Consider the following 24,501-nt stretch of genomic DNA (forward strand, 5'->3'; position numbering starts at 1 on the left):
CATTAGTAGCAAAGATCACTCAGTATGGGGAAAAAATAAATAAATAAAACTAAAACACCTGAAAACAAATCAAGAAAAGATCTTCCAGTCTGCATATTGCACTTCTTATCAAATTGCTTTGAAGAGAAAGTCGCTATCTTATGTTCCTAATTTGATGGCATGCATGTTTGTTATTGTGCTTAAAATGAAAACAAAGAACGTTTAGAAGTGGACCAGTGCTGTTGGATAGTTTAGTAGATGGAATGTGAATGTGGAAAGTGAAAGAACAGGTTGCTGACGTACTCAAAACTGGGGAGTCTTACTGTCTTAAGGTGAACTTTTGTTTCTCAACTATTTGAATTATGGGCCTACTACTGTACCTGAAGCAAATATAATTGATCTGTTATAACAAGCTAAAATTGGAGTCTTCCTCAAGACCTTGTGTTGTCTCCTCTATAAGACTTGTACTGCACGTGGGGGAAAATCCAATTGTTCAGTACGTTTTTCCATAGTTGTCCAAATGTGGTGTACAGTTGGCCATAGGCTGATATTTAAATCTTGGTAAAAATTTTAGTAATTGTGTCTCTTTTCAAAGTTTTCATTTCTTCATTGATTAACCTGTCTGAAGCATAGCTCTTAATTTAAACCTAAGATTTCAACTGTAATTTGTATTTCAGTCTCATTAGAGACCAATAGCAATAAAAAGCTATTTAATAATTCCTCTCCCCACCTCATCATGTCCATCATGTGCATGACATAGCACAGACTGGATGAAGGGACAGGAAAGCATTGGGAATGTTTCATTCCTTTCTAACACAATCATGTGTCACTGAGTGCTCTCTGAAGGGCAAGTAACAAATTGATATATCTCATCTGGCTTTTCTGAGTCTGTGCTTCTGGCATTTGTAGTTACTGCTCTAGTCTAGGACTGGAACAGTTGAAAGGGCAGCTTTAAACAAGACATGAGCTACAGCTGATGAGGCTTAAGTGCTCTGAATCTTTAGAAAGTGCAGCTAAGTGGATTTGACTTAACCTTGGTTCATACGGCACACCTTGTACTTGGCTAGGTAATGCATGAAGGAGTACTGCAAAGTTGTTTTTTCCTACTAGCATGGTATATTATTCCCATGCTGCAGGAGCATGCTTTTGTTCTAATTATGTGGACAATATGGAAAAACATAATTAGACTAGCTGCAGTACCACTTGATTCAAGCAAGAATTAAGAATTACTTCTTTCATCATCTGCAATATTTCCACATATTCTTTTATTCCTTGCTGAACATCAGTATTGACAAGTTTTGATCAAAAGTATTTTTTTTAATCAACTACATAATAAGAATGATATACCTTAAGAAAATGAAAAGAGAATTTCATTTTTTTTCTCTCATTTCTTTAAGATAATAATCAATATTAAAATTGAATATGGGAATGAGCTCAAAAGGAAAAAGATTTTTGTGTTTTTTTGTTTGTTTGTTTGTTTGTTTGTTTGTTCTTAACTTTGCTACTGGGTAAGCTTTCACCTTATGGAAATTGCTTTGTATTCAGAAAAATACATGAGGCTTCCAGACATGGGCAATACCTTGCCCTTTTTCACTCACAAAAATACCATGTAATAACTTGTGTGTCTTAAATGACTGAGCCAGTTAAGCAGACTAGATAGAGCTCAAGGTAGTAAGTATTGTAACTCAAGTGAAACAGACACCATATTTCTGAATGGAATCCTGTCACACTACCATTTGGAAAAATTGTGAGGATGCATGGGGAAAAAGGAAGAAGTATTCCAGGTGATGTCTATTGGTCATTGGTTGTATATCATGTGTTATTCCATGCTCTAGTTATTGCCTCACTTTGTGAACACAGAGTCACCTTTACTTACTCTCACTCAGGTAGGTCACAAGGGCAATAAATCAAATTAAACAAGGGATCTGTGCCTCAAAGAACAGATGAGAAGGATATATTCATTCTGGTTAGATAGGAGAGGAGTAATCACGTGCATGAGGAAATCACATTGAATGAGAGCGATTTAGAGAAGGTTGTTAGAGGATTTTTACTTACTGTTTCATGTTGGAGAATAATGCAAATACAACCTCAGAGATAAAAGGAGGGGGAAAAAAACTGATTTGAAAGTAAAAAAAAAAAAAAAAAAAAAAAAAAAAAAGTTTAAGAGAAATGCTTGTTTCTTTGTCTCAAAGGAAGAAAAATAAATATAATGCTCACAATCCATTCAGTGTCGAAGATAGTGCGTGCAACTCTGGCACTTCAGGCAGAAATACTTTTGAGAAGGCATCAGGCTTTTTTTTTTTTTTTTTTTGCATTGGCCTACATGTATATATATCAGAAACAGGAGGCCTGTAGCCCACCTGGCTATAAACTGAGCAGAAGTAGTGGCAGGATTAGATTAGGAATATTCTGTACGTTATCTTCTCCAATAGGAGAAGCTTGGGCCACATAAAAGCTGTGATAAGGGAAGAGATACAAAAAGTTGTTATGCAGATATAGGAGGCAGTGTCAGAAACTGCTGAACTTGAGCTGAAATGTAGGAAATAGATGCTGTGAATCCTCACATTGCTTAAAGCAGCTCCATTCCGCATTCACTTGAACCCACTTGCATTTGTGACACAACGGATAACCATGGCAGACAGGGCTTGAAGGAGACAGGGCTTTCCTGTTCTTCAGTATCTGTAGTAACTCCTATTCTTGCCCATTCTGAGGCTCTTAAAGTTGTCTTTTCTTATCCTAACCTTAGTCCAAAGCAGACAGGACTTCTTGTTGCAAAGTGATTCTTAGTTTTTTTAGAGATCTCTACTGTCCCTGAGCTTTTTTTTCAGTTCATTTATCAATCCCAGTCTTTTCTTTGCTATTATTCATCTCATGTGTCTTTCTGTCATGCATAAAGTACTCTGTGATAATTTCTTGTAACAGAAGCCAGTCTTTTGCCAGAAGATGGCTCAGCAGGTATTGGTCTTGCTAGCCTCATTTGCTTTGACCATTGCTATTCTTCCCATCTCTATAGTTACACCTGCACTGCTCCGTTTCCATTCTCCAGTAAATTCACTCAGAAGGCTGCTTGATTTTCACTAAACATAATGTTAAAGGAAGATAAAGCCTTAAGTATTCAACTCTCATGTTATATCTTCATACACCAAGTATGACATATACCAGAGAGCAATAATTTTCTACTGCTGACAACTGTATTCCTTTGAAATAATGAAGTGTTTATTTGAAAGAAAGAATTTTCTGTTTTGTGTTATGTAGGGAACAATACTTTACAGACACTTGCCATATTAGTGAGCTGTTTACTATTTTATGATTTTTATTTTTTTACTGGATTTCAGATGTTCGTACTGCTGTGGCAGGTGAAACCCCAGACCTCTCATGTTAATGCTGATGCTACGATTTGAAGATAGAATAAATGGATGAAATGTCAAGCAGACTAGTAAGTAGAGCATTTTCCTGAGACCATTTTCTCCCTTTACTTAAGGACCCAATTGCTAAGATACTGGCGCTTCTGGCATCTCTTCATTTTCTGGCTTTCTGCATAGATTTGGTTATTGCATTCTAGTGGTATATTGCCAAGAAAAGGTTAAGTATTAAGTCTGACATTTCTGACTGAAAACTGTTTCTTGGTAGATAACATCCATTTCTAAAACATATCCATATTTAAAGAATGTTTTCCTTACCATATCCATATCTGGTGATGATTTAGGTAATCATTAATCTGTATGTAGTACATGATTTAGTAGTCTTGCAGGGAGAGAACTTAAGGTTAAAGAAAGAGAACTTTTTCCCAAGAACAACATTAATAACACTGTGGTACTGTGCAGCTGTATAGAGCTTTTATCTTTCTCTTTCACATTGTTTCTAAGTTGTTGTTTTTTAAGAGCTTTATTTCCTTTTTGTGTTTTCTTTAACTGTATGAGTACTGAGGTATACTGTAATGTCTGAAGTAAGAATAAGAATGTTTACAAAACATAGCATCAGTATCTTCTAATATAGTAATCTTATAATTTAAGATTTGTACTGAGAAATCTATAATCACTATAACTTTGTAGTTACTATAGTAGTTTTTTGTTTTTTTTTTTTTCCTGTGGTTCTGTGGGATCTGCATCCAATTGAAACTTGCAAAAGGCATTAATCTATTATTCTCTTCACTTTCAACAATTGCTTTGTAAAATTACTCTTTAATGTTTTATTCCAATCCAGGTAAAATGCCTGTCAAAAAGATCGTAGTGAGTGTTTTATTGTGCAGGATGTCAGCTGCATCACCCAGTTAATAACGGAGAACAATTCACTCCATCACAAAACTAGCTAAACAGCTGTTCTTTAGACATTATTTGGGACTAGAATGAACAGTATTGGTCCTAAATACCTGGTTAGGGCCATACAGCTACTTGAGCAGTTGACTTCTGAGGGATTTTTACTTTAGCAAAAGTAGAAAATGCAGAAGAAAGTCCCAGCTACGTTTGTTTGTTTGTTTTACCTGGCTCTCCCTTGTATTTCTGGTAGAAAATTTTGAAAAATGATTAGGTTTCTGATACTAATAGTAGCAGTCACAATATTCCTGGTACAGGGGGACAATCACTTCCCTAGCCCTGCTGGCCACGCTGTTTCTTATGCAAGCCAGGATGCTGCTGGCCTTCTTGGCCACCTGAGCACACTGCTGGCTCATATTCAGCCGACTGTCAACCATCACTCCCAGGTCCTTCTCTCCCAGGCAGCTTTCCAACCACTCGCCTCCCAGCCTGTAGCGCTGCTTGGGGTTGTTGTGCCCCAGGTGCAGAACCTGGCACTTGGCCTTGTTGAACTTCATACAGTTGGCCTCAGCCCATCGGCCAACCACAAGATGTATTTGTTAAAGTACATGGGACATTCTTCATGATCTTAAGTTCTTAAATCAAGATTAGATATGTATCTTAAATATCATATGGCCGGTAACTGAATTTAGTGAAAGGATTTTAAGAAAGCTGTAGTCAGAATTACAGAAAAGGTCAAATTAGATGGTCAACATGGATTCTTTGGCATCTATTAGTGAATGAAGCAACCTGCACGTTTCTCCTTGGAGAACTGAAGAGAACATAAAGTTTATAATGCATGGTTCAATTGCAAAGCAGAGGAAACACTCTCTTCAGAATTCAGTCATGTCAGAGGTTTTGGGCAAACAACAGAAGAATACATAAAGCCTTTTAACAGTGGGAGGGCATAGTAGACACCTTGGCTTATAGCCCAGATCTGAGGCTTCATATATGAAAGCTGAACTTTAAAGGGGTTTGAGATTTCAGTCCTTTTTCAGGTGTGGGTGGAGCAATCCTATTAGCTTCCTTGGTGCACAGCCTGTGTTGCAGTTCTATCATGCAGGAACTGCTGAGGTTGACGATTGGGCGGATTGCTCTTGGTAGAGACATCTGCTTATGACTACAGGGGCCTTGCCCATCAGCAAGGATAATTCACACAATTCTGTGATGTTTTCACCTCTATTTTGATAATTTTCTTTAACCACGATGGTGATGACAGACAATACCTCCATCCACTATTATTAGGTACCTCTCTACGTATCTGCTGGACAGCAAATTGTTAAGTGACCTCATCAATGACAGCATTGTTTTAGTAAAAGCAATGGCAGTGAAAGTGTGAGATTATCACACTGAGGTTATTCATTAAAAAAAAAAAAAAAAGGGGGGGGGGGATGGTGGATAAAACTCCAGGTAGGATTTTTTTCTACTGCCTCCTCATTTTTCACGAGGACAGTTGCTGTTGGCATTTTCTGTCTATTGATGTCATCTATTTGCTTTAAATAACTGTGGGGCTTCTGCAGCTTTTCAGTTTGAATAGCAACTTGGTTTGGTGTTCCGAGTCTTTCAGTTTACTGCTGATGCTGGTAAATTGTAAAATGGATGGTGGAAAAAATGGAAAATGATGTAGATACTAAGTATGCTACATCTGACAATATAAGAAGAAAATGCAGAGATTCAGTGTGAAACTGCTGCTCTTATTTGTACTGTTTTTTCTTCAGGCTGGAAGTCTGAAACAGTGTAGACTGTTCATCTTGGCTTATTGTTTTGGATTTTGCTCAATACTGTAGAATTTTAACAAGTTAAATGTGTTCATTTGCCTTTAATTCAAGCTTTCAGTGCTGTCAGTATGACATGCTCACAGATAGGTATTTGAGGTTATGGCTGCCTTTCCTTTTTTCAGAGCTTGTCAATGGTAGGAGAGGCACAAAACATTTTCTCAGGGCGATGACTATGTCAGTTGGATCTACTAGTCTCAGGGGTTAAAATGTTGACTTTTATTAGGAAAATCTAAATAACTTTTACTTCCCTTTTGACACATCACTACACCATTTCTGAGTTTGGAGAGGTGTTGGAATGAACCAATCTTGTCTGAACAAAAATGGAGAAAAAAATCAGAACAGAGAAAAAACTTCACTCTTTAACTTTAGAAATAGCTGTTTATAAATACAGTCTAGACAGTACACATGATGCTAATATTAAACTCACAGTAACATTGAAATCAATTGCTCAGAACTGTAAGGCATACATAGTCTGTAACGTTTTATCTGCAGGGTATTTATAGATCATATGTGGAAATTGTAACTACTCATGTGTCTGTATTTTAGAAGAAAGCTCATGTTAGTGTGTGTGCTTTTAAATGTACTTCCGATAATTGATCTGTATCTTGATTATTGGCTAACTTCCCAGAATTACTGTATTTTCCATGCCTCAAAAAGAACAAATTAGACCTGAGACTAAATTTAAATAAGATAGTGTTACTGGTTTTTAGTTTACTTCAATACTGTCTTCACCACATAGTTTAAATACTAAAATATAGATAGATGTGTATCGGGCCAGGTTTTAAGCCTTGCTTTAAAATTACATCTTTCATTCTTGACCTTGTAAAAATTATTTTGTTGTAAATTAAAATTAGTACCTAACTTCTAATGTAGCTTAGGTCATTTAAATGTTGAAATTACTTGAAGTGATTGATCTTTGGACAGAAAAATAAAGGCCACTTAAAAAGAAAAAATAGAAAAAGGCTCCAATTACTTAATAGTTTATTGCTTTTCCCAGTATCAAGAGCTTATGTAAGTAATTCAACCTTATCATTTTGCTCTGGAGTTAATTTCAAAGTCCAGTGACACTATAGGTAAATTCTGAAGTTAGCAGTGTGGATTGCATTTTAATAAGAAAACCACATGCCAATCTGAAATGCAGGTAAAAACTCTGCTTTCAGCTGAGCTCTATGAAATAATAATAAGACATTTTACCCAATAATTCATTCTGTGGATACAAGCTGGAAGAAGGTCTTTGTTTTTATCATGCTTTTTGTTTCTTAAAGAACCACCTTTATTCCAGTTCTAAATGTTCCAGGCTTGTTATTTATTATGTTATTCATAAGTTTTATGAACATCACATTTGCTCAAGTTTTTGTGAGCTAATTCCATGACTTTTTGGTGGATTACTGAAATGGAAAAATATGCTTAACTCCCCTCAAAAATAATCTGACTATTAACCCAGTGTTTCCTTATCCCAACGGTTTCAATTTTACTTTTCAGTCTATGGTTAAATGATACTGTTGCTCTTTGTCATTGCATCTGGTGAAGTATTGGTATTGCTTTCTGATAAACTGTAGTTAAACTGGTTAAATATACTATGTTATTAGCTATTCTGAAATTTTCTTATGAGGGTCTGGATTTCCATTGGCACTAATTCAACCATGTGATACGTTTTTCTAGTGTATTGCCAGCTTTAATAGAAATTTTGGGGACGATAAACTGTAACAGATAATTGTCATCTCTTCACCTTTAACAGATAATAGAAAGAAGAAAAAAAAGGATTCATTCTTCCCAGTCAAATGCTATAGTCAGTAATAAGTAATTGTCAGCACTGTAAAAAGAATTATCTCTTTCGATATAAACAAGATGCATGCCAGGTGATATGAGGAAGCATCTCTGCAGAACTTCATGCTTTGTAGTACGTGTAGGTGTAGTGCATGTTCTTCCAGCATCATGTAACGAGATCATTTATTTTGAGAGATATTTTACTTCTGTGCTATTGCTGTTCTATGTCGCTTTATTCTGTGGATAAAAGGGTCTGTTGTGTTATTTGAGTTTCTGTCAGAAAAATGCAGGTTTAGAAATGTATTAAAGAGAGTGGAGAAAGGAAGAAACACACAAGTAGATAAGCAGACAAATTATTCCCTGAAATTTAAAGGAAGAATTACCAGCTATTGTTTTTTTTTAGGGGATGAGTGCCAATGTCTGACAGAGCTGACATTCCGGCCAAGGGCACGTGGCAATGGGGCGGCTAAATGGTCATTCCAGCACCAAGAATAAAAAAGACCATTATTCACCAGTGAGACAATGACACTTTTTAAACTGAAACCAGAAGTATTCCTTTTCATTAAACTCTGGTACCTATTCAGAGCGGATGCTTCTGTGGGTGGAGAAGGAGAGGTCCCACTGGGGAGCCTCTGTAGAATCTGACCTAAGTTATAACCATTGTACTGTAGTCCAGGAACCTGAGGAAGACGAGTGTTGGAGTCTTGGCCAGAAAATAGACTGTTCTGCTACTGGTTTGATGCCTCAGTATTTCTGAGACTTTTAAAATACTAGCTGCTTTGTAGAACTTACCATGGCTTTTAGACTACTAGGAGACACAGAAATATTTTAAGATATCTCACTTCCAAATAGCAAGCTCATGCATTGTGTCAGCAGGATTTGTTAGTATCTTCCCATTTCTCAGGCAAGCAATCTTGTTTCATTATTTGTTGTTTGATCACAGACTTGTTTGTCTATAACTAAGCCTCTTGTAATTAAAACATTTCTTTCTGCTCATAGTATAAAAATGTTGCTTCATTTGTAGCAGACAATGAAACTGCTACAACACTGATTTGAGTAATTGGCACTCATTAACGGTGACCAGCACCAACCAGTGAGACTTGGCTTCATAAATGTGATGTTTACTGAAGTTTGCAGCACACATTTTTTAAAGTGTGTAAAGGCTTCGGCAAAGGGTTAAAGAAAATTAACTTTTAGCTTGGTCGTTTGTCAAGAATGCGGTTCTTCATAAATAGCCAGTGATGTGAGCACACTGTTCAGATGTCCTTTGTTTAAAGAACAAAAAAAAAAAAAAAAAAAAAAAAAAAAAACATTTAGGGAATGTGGTCCTAGTTCTCTGCTGTGCATTGCTGAAATAGAATGCACATATTTGTATAGTCTTGTGGAGTTTGCAGAAATGAACAACTTATTATTCCATTGAAAGAAAATCTGTAAAGCTCTGATGCAGTTGTCAAGGCCTGTGTTATGAATGTTCCTTTTAGTTTGCTTCAGACCTTTAGGGCACAAGAGTTACTCAGCTCCTTGGCCTTCAGATTGGCCTTTCTCATTAGGCATGCAGAAAGCAGTGCATGGGCTCACCTTCTGCGTGGTGGTAGTTGACTTTCTTTGCTGGAGACTGTTTCCATTTATATCACATTTTGTCTCTGAATAAAATTGCTTATTAATGACTTTAATTTTTCTATTGCATGCTGTTTGAAAGCCTATCGTGCAGCTCTTGCTTTTGAATCCTGTTCATGCAAAGAAGATCCATGATGTTCTTTCACAGAATTAAACAATACGGACTGGCTAACTTCTTAATTCCTTTGTTATGCTTTGTACTTACTCTGATATCAATGCTTGTTTTCACAAAAAGTGCCCATGCAAAGAGAAGGTGAAGACAGCCATCAGATAAGTTTCTTCCTCCATCACATCTTCTCGCTTGTCAGAAGTGACTCAGTTCTAGTATGAAGTTAAGCATCCCTTGATATTCTTACTGTAGACATTACAGTAAGGTTTGTTTATCTGTTGCTTATCCTAGGAAAATAGATCATGTCAAACAAAGGTTGTCTTTTTCTTGACAGACTCTTGATGCTGGAGTATCTCCATGCCTGTGAGGTGGTAAATATTCAGTGTTCCACCTAAATTCCTCTTGTTTTGGAGGAATAGAGATGTTCTCACAAGTAGCCACTGTAACAGTGGAGTTTCGGTGTGTTTTTTCATATGTGTACTTTACAAAAATAGATGTACTCAGTGAAGAAGTGACTATTCTACAGCCATTGAATGGTACCATGCATACAGAATATTTGCTGTGTCACTGTTAAGCAACCTTTTAAAGTAAATCTGAGAAAACAGTTGTGTATTTTTATTATTATTATTATTATTCTTTTGGAAAATCAAAGTACATCAGAGGACCTCTGTATATATCAGACACTGAGTAAAATCACAATTACTATTTTCATCCTATTCTGTCTTCAATAACCTACACTCCTGTTTAACCTTAGAAGTATATATGCTAGTAGAGCAGGGCTTCCTTTTCCTTACGTAAAAGCTACACTGAGCAGACTGTTTTCAGGTCCATTTTGAGATAAAAGGTAATTTTTTTTTCTCGACACTTTGCAGGCCTTAGCACAAAGGGAAAAAGGTCCATCAGCAAGCTAGGAGGAGAGTCCCAGGGTGGCTGTCCTCCATGCTGTGTACTGCAGAGCTGCAGTGCCTTTCTGGGATTTTTCAGGACATAGCTGGTATACACTGATGAAGGAAGAAATACAATTTTTGGACTTTATTTTTTCTCCCAATAAAAACTACCACCATATTCACAAAGGCTTCTTCAAACTAACTAGCAAGTAACTAAATTCACCACTGTGAAGTCTCATGCTTTTTACCAAAAAGCAGTAATCAATCACCAAAGAACTGTTTTACAATTTGGCATTAAGCACATGCCCCTTGATATGCCTGATGCCCAGCCAAGGTATTTCCTCAATAAATTAATTAATTCATTATTCCCTTAATTCAATAAGCAGAAAGAACTGGCAGCCCATTATTCACACTGATACTTGGTTAATCATTTTCCTATTGTCTCTGGTAAGCAAAAGATTGATAGCTGAGAGATTTTGATAAGAAAGTTGAATGTGAATATTCTCTGTAAAAAATCCAAGGATCTTCTTTTGAGAGTAAAGCAACTATGTTTAGAAAAAAAAAGAAAAAGAAAAAGAAGAAAAAAGAAAAAAAAAAAAAAAAAACACTGTTTACTGGGGATCTAACTTAGCACAAACATTTTTATTTCCAAAAATACATACAAAAACTCCCTAGGGATTCATCTTTAAATTTCTCTCATGCTTAGGGCAATTGCAACTTTCTGCTTTATTTTTTCCTTCTTTCCAGCTGGTCTACCCACCTGCTTGTAATTTGTGTCCAAAAAGCACAGTTCAGAAACCAGCAAGTTGTTTTAAACAACAGAATGAGTCAGTCATGATAATGCCTGTGTTCTTCATTATTTCTCAAATTTTGACATAACCTGAAAAAATGCATCCTGACCAGTACCACTGAATGAACTAATGGACTTGATGGTGAAAACCTTATGGTGGAGTAGAAGATAAGGAAATTATTAAATTGTATATGTTCTTGTGCAAATGTTGACAAAGTTATTTCCTTATGAATGACTAATTACTCCAAAGGTTGCTTTGTCTTGTTTCTCGTTAAATTCGACCTCATCTTACATACTTTGCACTACGCTAACAGAAATGAAGAAAAACCTTGAATTTTAAAAATGCTGTTGCCTGAATGAGCACCATTTTACATACACACGAGGAACAAGTCATGAAAACTTCATTTTCTTATTTTACATTTCAGTATATAAACAAGTCTGTCTCTTGTTAAAGCTTCTTTCTTATTAAGCATCCACACTCTACATATTTTCTTGTTGGTTCATCAGTAAGGGAATAAAAATGAGATGAAAGTTTGTTATTTGAGACACTTATGATTAAATCATCTGACATTATACTTTGTGGAGCAGAAAAATGAAATGGATAGAGCAGCAGAGTTACAAGATTGCTATGCTTATGTGCAAATAAAGTTTACTTGGTCTCCTTCTGCAGGACTCATAGAATCATAGGATAGTTTGGGTTGGAGAGGACCTTAAAGTTCATTCCGTTCCAACCTCCTCCCCCGCCCCCATCATGACCTGATCTGAGTTCAGATCTGATCTGAAGTGTCAGTTGTAAGCTAGACCATGCTTTTCAGAATGTCGCATATACTGCATGACAAAGCAGCAGTCCAGATAAATAATGTGATTAGGCATTTAGCCACTGCAAAATCTACAGGCTACTTACAGTCAAACATGAATTGGTGTTTTTTTTTGTTTTGTTTTTTTTTTAATATGCCCCTGAGTAGTAAAATGCAACACTGCTATCCTTTGCTTTTAGTGTAAAATTGCATCAAATTATCAGTGGTTCTATAACTAATATCATTCATATTTTTAAAGCAATAAAAGTGTCATGGAATATTTACTGAGAAGCTCCATTTTACACTATTGTGTTTGTAATAACAGTGTTAGAAATATTGCTCATTGGCAAAATTTTACAAGTTTTTGGTATAGAATAGTTTGATTTTGATAGTACTAAATGACTTACAAGAAGTTTGCCAGCATTTTTCTTTACTGTTTTTCCTAAGTCATTCAGCTTAAAGAAAGTTGTTTTTTGTTTTGTTTTTGTTTTGTTTTTGTTTTTCAGTAAGAGATGGCCTATTATTTGCAAAGAAACCATGACTTCAGTGGTATATTGCATTTTTAAAAACTTTTTGATTATCATTAATTGAAATATGCCAGTTACAAAACAAATCAATTGTTTTATTTTTGCTTTGTCATTAGCTGTACTAGGTATTCCTTAATGCATGCCATAAACTGCAGCAGCACAAATACCAGATTAGTTTCATATACCGTTTTCATTAGCAGTTATACACCAAAATCCAAGTCATTATTTTTTGTTGTTGTTGTTTTGGTCTGTTACAATACATGTTCTCTGATCTCTCTCATGTGTCTTCTACTCATGGGAGGCACAGCAATGGAACAGCTGCTTCTGGCATGTATGAGATCAGTGCATGTTATTTACACAGTGCCAGCGTGATGGTTTTCCATTAAAACAATTGATTGTAACTCCTCATGAAACACTTGTAATGTTAAGATAAACTTAATCTTCACAATTTCTTATGTTGTGTATTAATTAGCATTGCATGGCAAAACCTGCTCGTAACATATTCTGGTTGTAAATGACAATCATCACCTCACGCAATAGCATTTTTTTCTTCTTAGGTAATTCTTAAGCAGCTGAAATATCAAAAAGGCAACCAGTTTTCCATAACCTTGATTCAGAGCTCATGTGCACATTCACTCGGCCTCCTGTCCTCCTCACCTCATGTCACATTTGGAGAAAAGGCATACTCACCATTATCTCAGTGGAAAGAAATCCAGGTTTCCACTAGGATTAAGAACTTGGACTATCCTTGCAAAATTCTTATTTTTTCTTTGGTCCAGCAGAGTGCTCTGGTGACTGCTTTGTTCTGCCTAAGTGTAGGTATTACGAGGAAAGCTTCTCTGTTTGAATCACTGCCAGTAGTTTGTATCGAGAGCTTTCTTGAAACATAGGTGCAAGCAATTGCAACTTGCTTTTACAAGCATTATTCCGTGAAATAAATGTATATGCTTACATTAGAATAGTTATCCACTGTATTAGAACAGACTGTGTGTATTATTGTATCTTGGCTTTGGGCAGGTTTTGTTACCTTGTAACGTAAGGAAACAAAAATTATGACCCCTGTTATCCCTCATGCTGTAAAGAATTCAAATAAGCTGTCAAGTTTCTGCCGGAATCTAGAGGAGATTTGTATGGTACTGGAATGAGATAGCAGAGGATCAAAGGGAAATATAAAGTAATTTTTAATCTTCTTTTCCATATGGCACCCAAGCTTTATAAAAAATCCTCCTCCTCTGCATGTTTTCTTAATAAAATGAACTAATTCAGGGAAGGTGGAGGGAGACTTCAACCCTAGATCCAGCTTCATGATGATGTTTAATGAAAAGATGCATTATCACAAAGCCTCACAAAATAAGCATCAAAAGAAAATCTCATCAGTAAATACCTCTTGTAGGTTTGGTTCAGAGAAATGTGCAAAAGTATGATGGTGGGTTTTAATTTATACTGTCTTTCATAGTGATTATTAAAAAACTGGTTATATGAATGAAATATTTCAGTGGGAGCTGTCATTTAAAAATTTGCCCCTCAGCTAACCAGTATTTTACAGAAAACAAATTTGGATTTTTCCGTAGAAACCATACAAATTTCCACATACTGTAAATACAAATTCTGTGAGTACTCTGAACAGCTGTGTTGAATTATGCTGTACCAAGGGAACTACGTACTCCTCATGAATAACCTATAAATACTAATTTTTCTGGTTATTGATACAGCATCATTATATTGTCAATCTTCAGTAAATCTTAATCTATATTTTCTACCTCCTCCAGTATGACTTCTCCCCTGGTAGCAGTGGTAGTAAATATTTTGCATGAACTGGATGGCATTAAATTAATTCATTCCTATTAAAGGACTATTATGGATAGAGTTTCAGTTGAATCATTCATCTAGTTACCAACCAGTGAAACGTGTCTGAACTTGCTAATGAGACAAAAATGCAGTAGTAAGTACAATTTAATGTAGCATCCTGAGAAATATTTTTCTGCTTTGTAAAAACGCTTCCTTACTGCAGTGTTATTACTCATGTTTTTAGAATTAGGCATATGCTTAAGTGATTTTGGCTGGTCAGCATCCCAGATGTTTATTCTTCATTTTGAAAAGATTAAGCCAAAATGGAAAACTATTGTGAAAGGCATTTTATGTTCCATTTCCTACCTCCTGAGACAGGCAATCTTGCAAAGGATCTTTTTTTTTTTTTGCATTTTTGTTGGTGCACCATGAAACTCTTGCATGTAAGAGATGTTTTGAACCCTGTGTATTAGCTGAAGTCATTTCTCTACTAAGGAAAGGAACAAATGGCATTACCAATGAATAACTTGATGTATAGCAGTCATCTAAGGTAACTCTTACCTAATGAGTTTGTATGGGGTCTCCTGTCTAGACTGGTGTCACAGGACCTGTGATACACAATTTATTAGTATTGCATCATCAGTTTTCAGTATTACACTCTGCAAAATAGTTCATGTTTGACATAGTCTTCTCTTGATTGAGTAACTTTGAAACAGTGTGATACTGAATTCTGAACATGCTATGTTTTTTGCTGTTTTAATCGAGTACTTCCCTTCTTCTTGAGGTAGAGACTTTTCATTTGATAGATTTTTATTTTTTTTTTTAATTAAAAAAAAATAATGTTACTGACACGTGAAACTAGTATCTAACCAGAAGCACAGTGACCTGACTGGAGAGATCTGAACAGAGAGCTATTTCAATGCGGTCCAGTAAGGGGAATCACTTACTCAGGATGGGTAAGAGGAATTACATATAGGCTTGATTGATATTATTGTGTAGTGACATATGTGATTGATCCGTCAACTTCTGTAAATACAGAGAAGCTTCCCACTGCTCTGGATACTGTTCAAATATGGAAGTAGAACAAGAACAGCAAAAGTTCCAGGTGATTTTAAGGTATAGTGTGGCTGATTCGACAGATTGTACCTCCTTCTCACAATTGAATAACTGCTTGTAGTTCCAAAACTTGTACCAAATAGATTCTTAAAAAATCTTATTTTACTGGATTTTGAGGTTCACCAGACTTCAGTAGCAAATCCCGTTGAAGTGGTCAAGTTGTGAGCTGACTGCAGTTTGAAATCCTGTGATGCTGCCAGTACTTCATGGTCTCGTGGCAAAACTGTTAATTGGTCCAGTCTGTGACTAAATAAAACACTGATGAACTTTGTCTACTTCTGTTATGCAACAAAATCCAAAGCTGTAAACAATTTGGGGAGTTCTATATGCTGATGGATTAAGTTGCATTATAAATATTTTTTAAATTTTTGGTTGGAGCTGTTCAGGTTTTCCATTTGCATAATCGCATACTTGCTCTATTTGATGGGAATTTTGTCTGTTCTCCTTTTAATTACCTGTCTCTCCTAAGACATAGGAACTCTGATATTTAGACATCTTACTGATGTCTAATCTGCTCATTATTTATTATTTATTCTCTACTGGGGGAAAAAAAAGTAGTAATAATACTGGGAAAATAAGATTTTTGTCTCACAGCTAGTCAGTATGAACTTTGCTGAAGATGGTTTAGTGTTCTGTCATCTGAGAAGCATTAATGGTCCCTAGCTTCTTGGAGAGCACAAGCATGGCAAAGGGCAGACAATTGTTCTATGCCTCCTAGGAGTTACAATTGCTGTGTAAATAATTGTCCTCCATCCTCTGGAAAGTGAGTGCACTCTAACAAGACGGTCACACAGAACAACTGGCTGTTTTCTGTGTTCTGTTGACTTCTCATGAGAACACTTCAGGAGCTTGTTGAGCTCAAAGTTGTCTTAGATACTGGACAGCAGCTGAATACAGCCGCCAAGGTGTATGCAGCATTTGCCAAACATCTTCTGTCCTTTCTCTATCTCCCAAAGAAGCCTTTTTGTCTTCAAATACACACTTGGCTGTCTGAAAAGCAGTGAGGTGGGGAGGAGGTGGTCTGGCCTAGGGAGTGCAAGACTTTATCATAGCAGTTGTTGGCAATGCTTTGTTTTCTTTTTAGCAGCCCAGTAGGGTTCAGAAACCAGTTTCCAGCTCAGCTGCTTGAATTGTCTTTCTATAGCTGGTGTAGGCATTAGGAGCGAGCAGGTGGTAGAACACAGAAATAACAACCAGGGCAGGTATGCTAAGAGCCAGTCTTGGCAAGAGGGCAATGGCACCGTGTTTGAGGTGGGGTGAACAGAAGGAAGCAAGTTTGACATTACAGCAGCGAGGGCTGAGGGCTGGATACAGGCTTGGCAGGCCTGTTAGTAGATGCATCTTTAGTAGCTGCTCAGACTTCCCAGAGCTGGCAGCAGCTCACCGTGTCCTCAGTTGCCATCTCCTTCAATTACTCATCCTTCCAAAATACTTTTCTTAAAGCATATTGTGAAACTCCTGTTGTTGCTCCTTATGTCATGGTCTGAGCATCTCTTGTACCTTCTTTATTTATTTCCCAGCCATAATGTACAGGAGAATTCAACATCACAGGCTGTGAGAGGATGACATGTTTAAAAAAGAAAAATAAAATGCCATAGAAGAAGACTTAGCTTCTGTTCGTAGGAGCATCTGTAGTGGCTTCTGGTCAATTTCACCATAGAGAAAATAGTTTTCATTTCTGTTCATAAGATACAGAATGTACGGGCATGCTCATAACTTTGGGGGGGCGGGGGGGATAAAAAAATTCAAGGAACAGGGAATAATGCTTGTTCTTGGTCATCTACCTAAACCCAGTTTCCATGTTTTGTTTCACTTTGTTTCATTTAAATGAGAGATGGAAACAGACCGTGTTTTTTTAACTAAAATAGAAATAGTTTTGAAATTAAATGAAATCCCAACTAGTAGAGTAGTCTCTTTCTTTCACCTCACAGCACAGAAGTGTTCAGGCCATATGATAAATCTAAATACTCTATCCATAGTAAAAATCATACTGATTTCACTCAGAGTACAAATAAGACCATTTAAAATGACATTTAAAAATAAATAAAAATGGAGGGGTAAAAAAGGTAGAAGTATATTTGCCTCCTGTTTCCCGGTAAAATACCTAAGCTCTTAGTGCTGCAACAGTGACATCCCGTGACTAAGCCAGGTAATTCTACACTTGATCTGCATTTGGACTGCATGCTAAAGGACATGGACGGAAAGGGAGGCTTATTTACTGAGATCCTTAGTGAAGTACTGGACTGATTGAGTATAAATAGACACTCCATGAGAATGCAAAACATGATAAATAACTAATCTGAAAATTTTATATAAATGTTTAGTTATCCCATATCTGTTTCAGAGTAAGACATTTGATGAGCCAAGGGAAGGAAAAAATATTTTAAAGCAATTGCTTTGTCCAGTGAGGCACTTTGTTTATTGAGATTATACATTTCATACCAGTTTTGATACTTTAACAATAGAATGAAATGAAAAGACCAAAAAGAATTAAGAAACTTTCCTTGTTTAAGGAAGTTGATAAAATGTGTACCGCCCTTTCATACCTGATTCTGTTTTAATTAAAGTCAATGTGCGTTTGTTCAAGCCTCATCTAAATTTCTGGCTCTGAAAATGAGTGGCATCTGGTACTGACCTGACCCCCTACTACCTCAGCTATCCAAATGTTTTTGGTTGGAACAGGCTCTTGAAATATCTGTATTATTTGAAATGTTATAAGTTCTGTTTATTGTAATAGTAGTATAGAAGTACCTTGTTTCCGGGGCTTTTGAAAAGGTAGTAATAGAAACTAATTCTTTAAGGATTTCAGCTTTAAAGCATACTCCAAGTTGCAAACCATTTTACTGTTAGGAAATCAATGAATAAAGAAATGAGAGTATGACTTATGTAAGCTCATAAGTAAGGAGAAACACGCAGAAAAACTAAGAACTGAAAGCAGAATGTTAAGAATGAGCTTAAAGTTCATGAAATAGTACTTATGTGTTTACTTGCTCAAGACTCAATATACCTTCTAGGCCTCTGCCTCAGATTACTGGAAGTGAAATACAACCTCAGATTCAGAAACGTAGCCTACTCTCCATCTGTGTTTAAAACAGTATGGACTAAAATAATAGGAAAATTGGAGAAATATTAAAAAAGAAAAATATTAAAAATTATTACAGTCATTTCCAGAGTACTGCAGAAGTAAATTTACCATGGTGCACCTTTTGGCTGGAAAACAGCTTTGTGTTAGTATTATATTTAAAGAATCAGAAAGAAAATGAATGCCCAGCTAAACGAAAAAAAATGATAGTTTATCACATCTACCCTTTGGCAAGAGGCAATGCTTTTGACTAGCAATACCAGGAAAATAATAAAAAATTGAAAAGCAGATGCTGAATGTACTCCTTGCTCCTTCTCAAACAGTTTTAGTAGATCAGCAGGGAAACTTTTCAGCCAGTAAGGAATGGATCTGATTATCAGTTTCCTCTCAACTGTCACTCACTTCCTTTCCTCTTCTCACCCCTAAAACAAACAAACAAAACTGTTTATCCAACTTACCCTTGTTAGCCTTGCTACATGATTGATTTTTAAAGAAAACAAAACAAAACATGTAAGGCATCTTTGATAACTTAAATTTGGATGTAAAAAACCAGGGAGCTGAGAAACTTGAAGACTCTCTCTCCTTTAAAAATGTTGTTACCTTTCCATCAGCCTACTTCAGTAATAAGTAGGTACCCATACCTCCCAAATACCTCCTTCAGCCTTACGGTACCCATACCTCCCAAATATACACGTTCCTTAGCCTGTTAAGAGCTCTCTCTCCCAGGTATCTCAGAATGCAGTGAGTAGCATTTGAAGAGCCAACCTTTGAAGATGAGTACAGAAGCGAGGACAGAGACATAACCTGCATTTTCAGTTTCCTCATAGTGCCATGTTCTGCCATCAGCATCAGCAGTCGTCCTTTCTGTGCATTCTGATTTCAGTCTTTAGAAAGAGCTCAAGACATCTGTGGTTTCCTTATAAGAATGTGAAGTCACAGGAAAGAAGAAGAGGGGAAAAGAGGATGAATGTGTTATAGAGACAGGTTTTCAAGGGTCAGCTGCTGGGTTCTGGTCTTCCTTTTATTTTGGTTTGGGTATTTTTATGTTGGCTTAAAATATTAAATGCTGTGAAGACCACAATACAAATAATAAAACAGATAATTGAGACACTTGCAAAACTTGGTTTTATTAGAAGGAATATAGCTAAAGTTTTTTGTTTGTTTGTTTGTTTGTTTGTTTGTTTTTTACCTGGATGATGGGTCCTTGCAGCTGCATGCCATTCCATGTAGGTGGCCTCAGCTGGAAAAGCAGGCATATCCTTCGTTCAGTTTGGTGGAAAAACAGATGAACTAGTTGTAAGATAACGTAATACTTAATTACAAAAGTAACAGTTAATACTGCAAATGTGGAGTCTGTGCTAGGCAGATGGTCTCAACTTGTAACTTTTTGCTGTGGCATGCCACATGGGCAACAGCAACAGCCTCTCCTTCCAGAAACTCTGCAAGAGCAACAACTTTGCGCTAAGATGATTGTTAGCTTCTGTGCTGAGGAAAAGGCCTTTTGAAGCTTTTGCCCTGTCTGCTGGTAGCCACTTAGCTTTTCCTTTAAGATCACTGGGACAAGCCAGCCATGCTGGTGGTACGTTTCCTGTAAGCACGCTGCTGTCTGGTTCCTTATGAGGTAGGGAAATGGTTATACTTCATCCGATACAAGCACTGAGTGAAAGTATTAAGTTATGATTTAGTTTGTTGAAGGCAGGAGACAGGAAACTCTTGCTTCTATGGACATTTGTAAAGAACTAAGCAGTGGAAAAATGAATTGGCATCACTAGGGGGCAATAAAACATCACAGACATCTATACTGTTAAACAAGAATGCAAGCAATGTCACTCCCTCACTGAGGGGGGCACTTGTGTTATGACCTAAAGAACAGCTTGCAAATGCTTTTGTGTGAAGAGCAGTTTGGCAAATGCTTTTGTGTTTTTCTGACTGTGTTTTGTAGTCAGTCTTGCCTCAAAGATCATAGAGTTCTCAAAAAAATAATACATTTGTATTATATATGCAGACAAAAAACATTTCATATAACTTTGTGCTGTTTTATCTCTATTTTATCCCAGTAAAGCAATAGCAATATTGGGCATTTGATCATCATTTTGCTAAAGCCTATCTATTTTGTACAAATAAATCAAAGATGCAGAGTACTAAAAAAAAAAAAAAATGAATCTGAAGCTCACTCACTGTCTTTCCCTCTGCCCTCTCAGTCTCTCAGTGTGACCACCAACTCAAAGTGAGGACAGACTTTCCAGAAGAGTGCTGCCCCAGTCCTCTTAAGCTATGAAGTTAGTTATTAGCCATTGTCTCCCATTTTCCCCATGTCTTGCTGGCACTATATATATGTGTTTACTGATTTGAAGAGAGGTATAGAGGCCATGAAACAGTGGACGTGTAAGACTTTTTAGAGGGCAGAAATGCTGTATAAACTGTGCCTGTGTTAGATTTCTTAACAGAAGTTGTTGGAGATATTAATGATTTTGAACACATTCCGTAGCCCTGATCTTGTCTGCTGTCCTTCGGGCCTTTCTACTGGTGATTTTCTGTTCCGATCTGTGATGTTCTGGGGTTGTAATCCCTGAGTAAAAGCTTTCCTGACTATAGGAGAAGAGTCATATAAATGCCCTCTGGCCTTTCATTTAACTTTCAAACCTGAGTCATTTCAAAAAATGTCAACAAAAAGTGGCATGTAAAGTGGACTGGAATATTAGGCTTGTATTGCCCTTGCTGCATGCCAGTGCAAACTGTGCAAAACAAGCAGGATTTGGTAGCTAACCTGTTGTTTGTGTGTACTGTAGATGGTCTTTACACACATTTTGCACAATTTGTGCAGTTCTTATTGTTACGTAACTGGCCAGAGCCTGACTCTGTGGGTAGATCTCAGTCATGTGAAAGAGTGATCTTATTAATTGTCATCTTTCTATTGGCAATCATTTCATATGGCACACGCTGTAAATAAATGCGAAGAGAGAATGTAATGATAATGTCATCAATGGTTAGAAATTCCTTGAGTAAGGATTTCTGGTTTCTTCAGAACAGCAACAATGCTTAATGAAAACAACAGTTGGGCGATGTCTTAAGGAGAAGCTAGGTCGGTGAATTTCTCTATGATTTTCAAGTTCTGCATTTCAAAAGGTTGTCAACCTCCCACAGGACATTAGAAAAATGTTTTAGTAACTTTTTATATTTTGCAGAAATTTCAACTTGCTGATCTTGAAAGTCACTTCTAAAAAGGAACCAAAAAACTTTGTTAGAATTGTAGGGACTTTTTCCTGTGCTGTGGACCTTTAGCTATTGACAACTTTCTCAAGCTGTCAGCAAACTCCAGAGCAAGACAGAGGTCAGTGTGATTGCCTTCACCAGGTCAGAGTGGAATGGAATTCTTTGATCCCACTTCAGGTTCAAAATAGTTTTGTTTCTATCTTCAAAGAGTTTCTGGTTGCATCTCAGGTCTTTTATGTTTTAGTTAAAATTACAATGAAAAGGATTCCAAATGTCGACCTTCTTGACTACTAAATTAGGAGAAGTGAATGTGACAGGTGGAGAGACATTAGCAAAATATATAACAAAAATCTTCATCTTAAAATTAAATATTGTTGCCTTTAAATTTTTCTTTTAGATAAGCACTTTTCACTTAGATATGATGATATTTTCACACTTATCCTGTTTTACTAATATTAACCAAAGATTTCTTAGTATAACTTGAATCAAAATAAGGGGTTTAATTTGCATAAATGTCCCCCCAAATAGATTTCTTTACATATGATTTTCCACTTATTTGACCATAAGAAGACAAAATATGTTTTAAGAACTGCAGCATTTTGTTTTATTTTATTTTATTACATCTTGTTTTTATTTATGTCTGTGTACTACTTCTTTCAGAATTTCTTCATTGTTTTGCACACCAAAGTTGCGTGACTTGGGGAAGAATTTGGAGAAAAAAATAAGGAATGAAGCTGATACGTTCTGATATAAAAAATTTTCTTTTTAAGAAAAGCAAAAGGAAGATAACTGTCATTTATTGGAAGCCTAGTTGGTTTTGTTCCTATTGCAAGTGTATCAACAGATCTTTTTAAATCATAATGTAACCTTAGTACATCTGTTTTGGTCCATCTTACCTTAGAGATTTGTGGATAGTTCTACCAGAAACCAATTTCTAACATGGGCTCCCAAAATGTTTTTCAAAGGTTTGGATGTTACACAAATGAGAGACTGACCACTTGCATTTACCTAGTGTCTCCTGAGATGCTTTGCTCCTCCCTTTATCTGAGCTCAGAGTTGGTGATTAGGAACTGTATGACAGAACCCAACCCCCAGTACTTAAGCTGCCTCTTTATGTTTTGAGTGCTTCTAGTCCATTTCGGGAGAGTTAATCCATTTGATTATTGACCCAGGTAATAGTCAGACTCAAATAGCTACTGGCTTTGCCTTGAAATGGATTACAAACATTCCTACAATCCAAGAATGACAGATCTCAGAAGCTACCAGGAACACTCCTGGTTGTTTCAGAGCAAGCAAACCTGTTAACAGACTTTGAGAAATTTCCAGTCTGTTTCGGGATGTTGATGAACATATGAATATAAATCTTCCCTTTAATTCATCTGTTTTTCTTTGCCTGGAAACAATTGCAATTGGTTACAGCTACTAATTGTATAAGTTGCTGTTCTCCAGCTGTTCCTTCAGTCTCTGTTGCTCTTTAATTCATTACCTGGGAAATTCTCTTCAAGTGGTGCCCAGGGCTCGGATTCTGGTCTACTGTCTTTATATGCACAACTTACAACATCTCTGTCTTATAAGAGTACAGCAGCCGAGGAAAGGAATGGTTACTGTGATGATGCTTACTGTTAGTTTTAGCACATACTAACACGATTCATAATTAGGTTGTGTGTATGTATTTTGTTCAAGGCAGAATAGCCTTTGTAGTCAAGGTGTAGGTACTGTAATGAACGCAGCCTAGATCTAGAGTGAATGGCTTCATTTAAAAACTGACAAAAAGAACAGAAGTGTAAACTACATCTCTAACTTAAATAAGCAATGCGTATGGCATCCTCATGAATTAAAGTCTGCAAGGTTAAAAGAACAGAATATTCTACAGGCTGTCTCTTGTTCTTTAAAACCGTGTTTCAGTTTAGCTAGTGCCATTTAGAACACAGTTGCTCTAAACTGGGAGCAGATACGAAAACTTGAAACAGGAAGCTTCCCTGCCGCTGCTGCAGAGCTCTGACTTGTACCCAGAGTTAACCCATGTGCTCTTCAAAAGCAAGAATGAGGACTAGCTGATTAATCAACAGGCAGGATCCTGCTCTAGGAAGATCAGGTTGCAATCCTGCCTTTGTAGCTTTACACCACACCCCCACGTATTATCTTAAATGTGACTTAGCAGGGGAGGACCGCATTCAGGGATCCTCTGTGTGTATAAGAACTGTTTCTAGGAGTTTGGTGAGTACTTTGTAACAGACTTTGTTTTACATGTGATCTTTTTTTCTTCAGCTGACAGAAATGAGTGTCCACTCATGTTTTCTTTAAAATGTGGTAGATGCAGTAGTCAAATGTTTAGATTCAAAGTCCAGCTGCAAAAAGGGAGACTTTGTATAAATCTGAAACAGTACAGCAATAAATTTAACTTTACAAATACTAGTACAGCTAATCTTTGGTTGTCAGAATGTCAGACTAAGTTATTGTTAGCACCAACGCAATTCAATATCTTTGAAAGAAAGCCATTCAAAAAGGGAATATAATCATTTTGATCATTAGCTGGAGTTTGGGGGGAGGGGGGGGCGGGGGGGGGAGCTGCAGCTTCTGTTTATTCAAACAATTCCTCTACTACAGTAACTTCAAGGGAGGCTTGATTCAGGCAGAGTGGTCTGCCAGTCTATTTCAAATCCTTCTAAGGTATGTAACATTTGAAGCAATTAATACTTGGAGAAGTACAAGAATATTTTAAGAGTCAAATTAAGCTGATGTTAGTACAAACCAATTTC

At 36.6% G+C, this 24,501-nt stretch overlaps 1 protein-coding gene across 3 annotated transcripts in view; it reads left to right on the top strand.

The window, feature by feature from the left end:
• Positions 1-3,311: 3,311 nt before the first annotated feature.
• The window catches only part of TFPI (tissue factor pathway inhibitor), a 60,700-nt gene continuing 39,510 nt past the window's right edge, over positions 3,312-24,501 (top strand). The window contains exon 1 of one of the 3 annotated variants that reach the window (XM_035332038.1): positions 3,312-3,415. The gene's annotated coding sequence lies outside the window, so the exon portion shown is untranslated. Of the gene's footprint in view, positions 3,416-23,709; positions 23,960-24,501 lie in introns of those variants that run through there. The other 2 variants (XM_035332039.1, XM_035332036.1) reach the window with 2 other exon arrangements.

The sequence above is a fragment of the Oxyura jamaicensis genome, chromosome 7 (assembly GCF_011077185.1).
Source record: "Oxyura jamaicensis isolate SHBP4307 breed ruddy duck chromosome 7, BPBGC_Ojam_1.0, whole genome shotgun sequence".
Classification (NCBI taxonomy): domain Eukaryota; kingdom Metazoa; phylum Chordata; class Aves; order Anseriformes; family Anatidae; genus Oxyura; species Oxyura jamaicensis.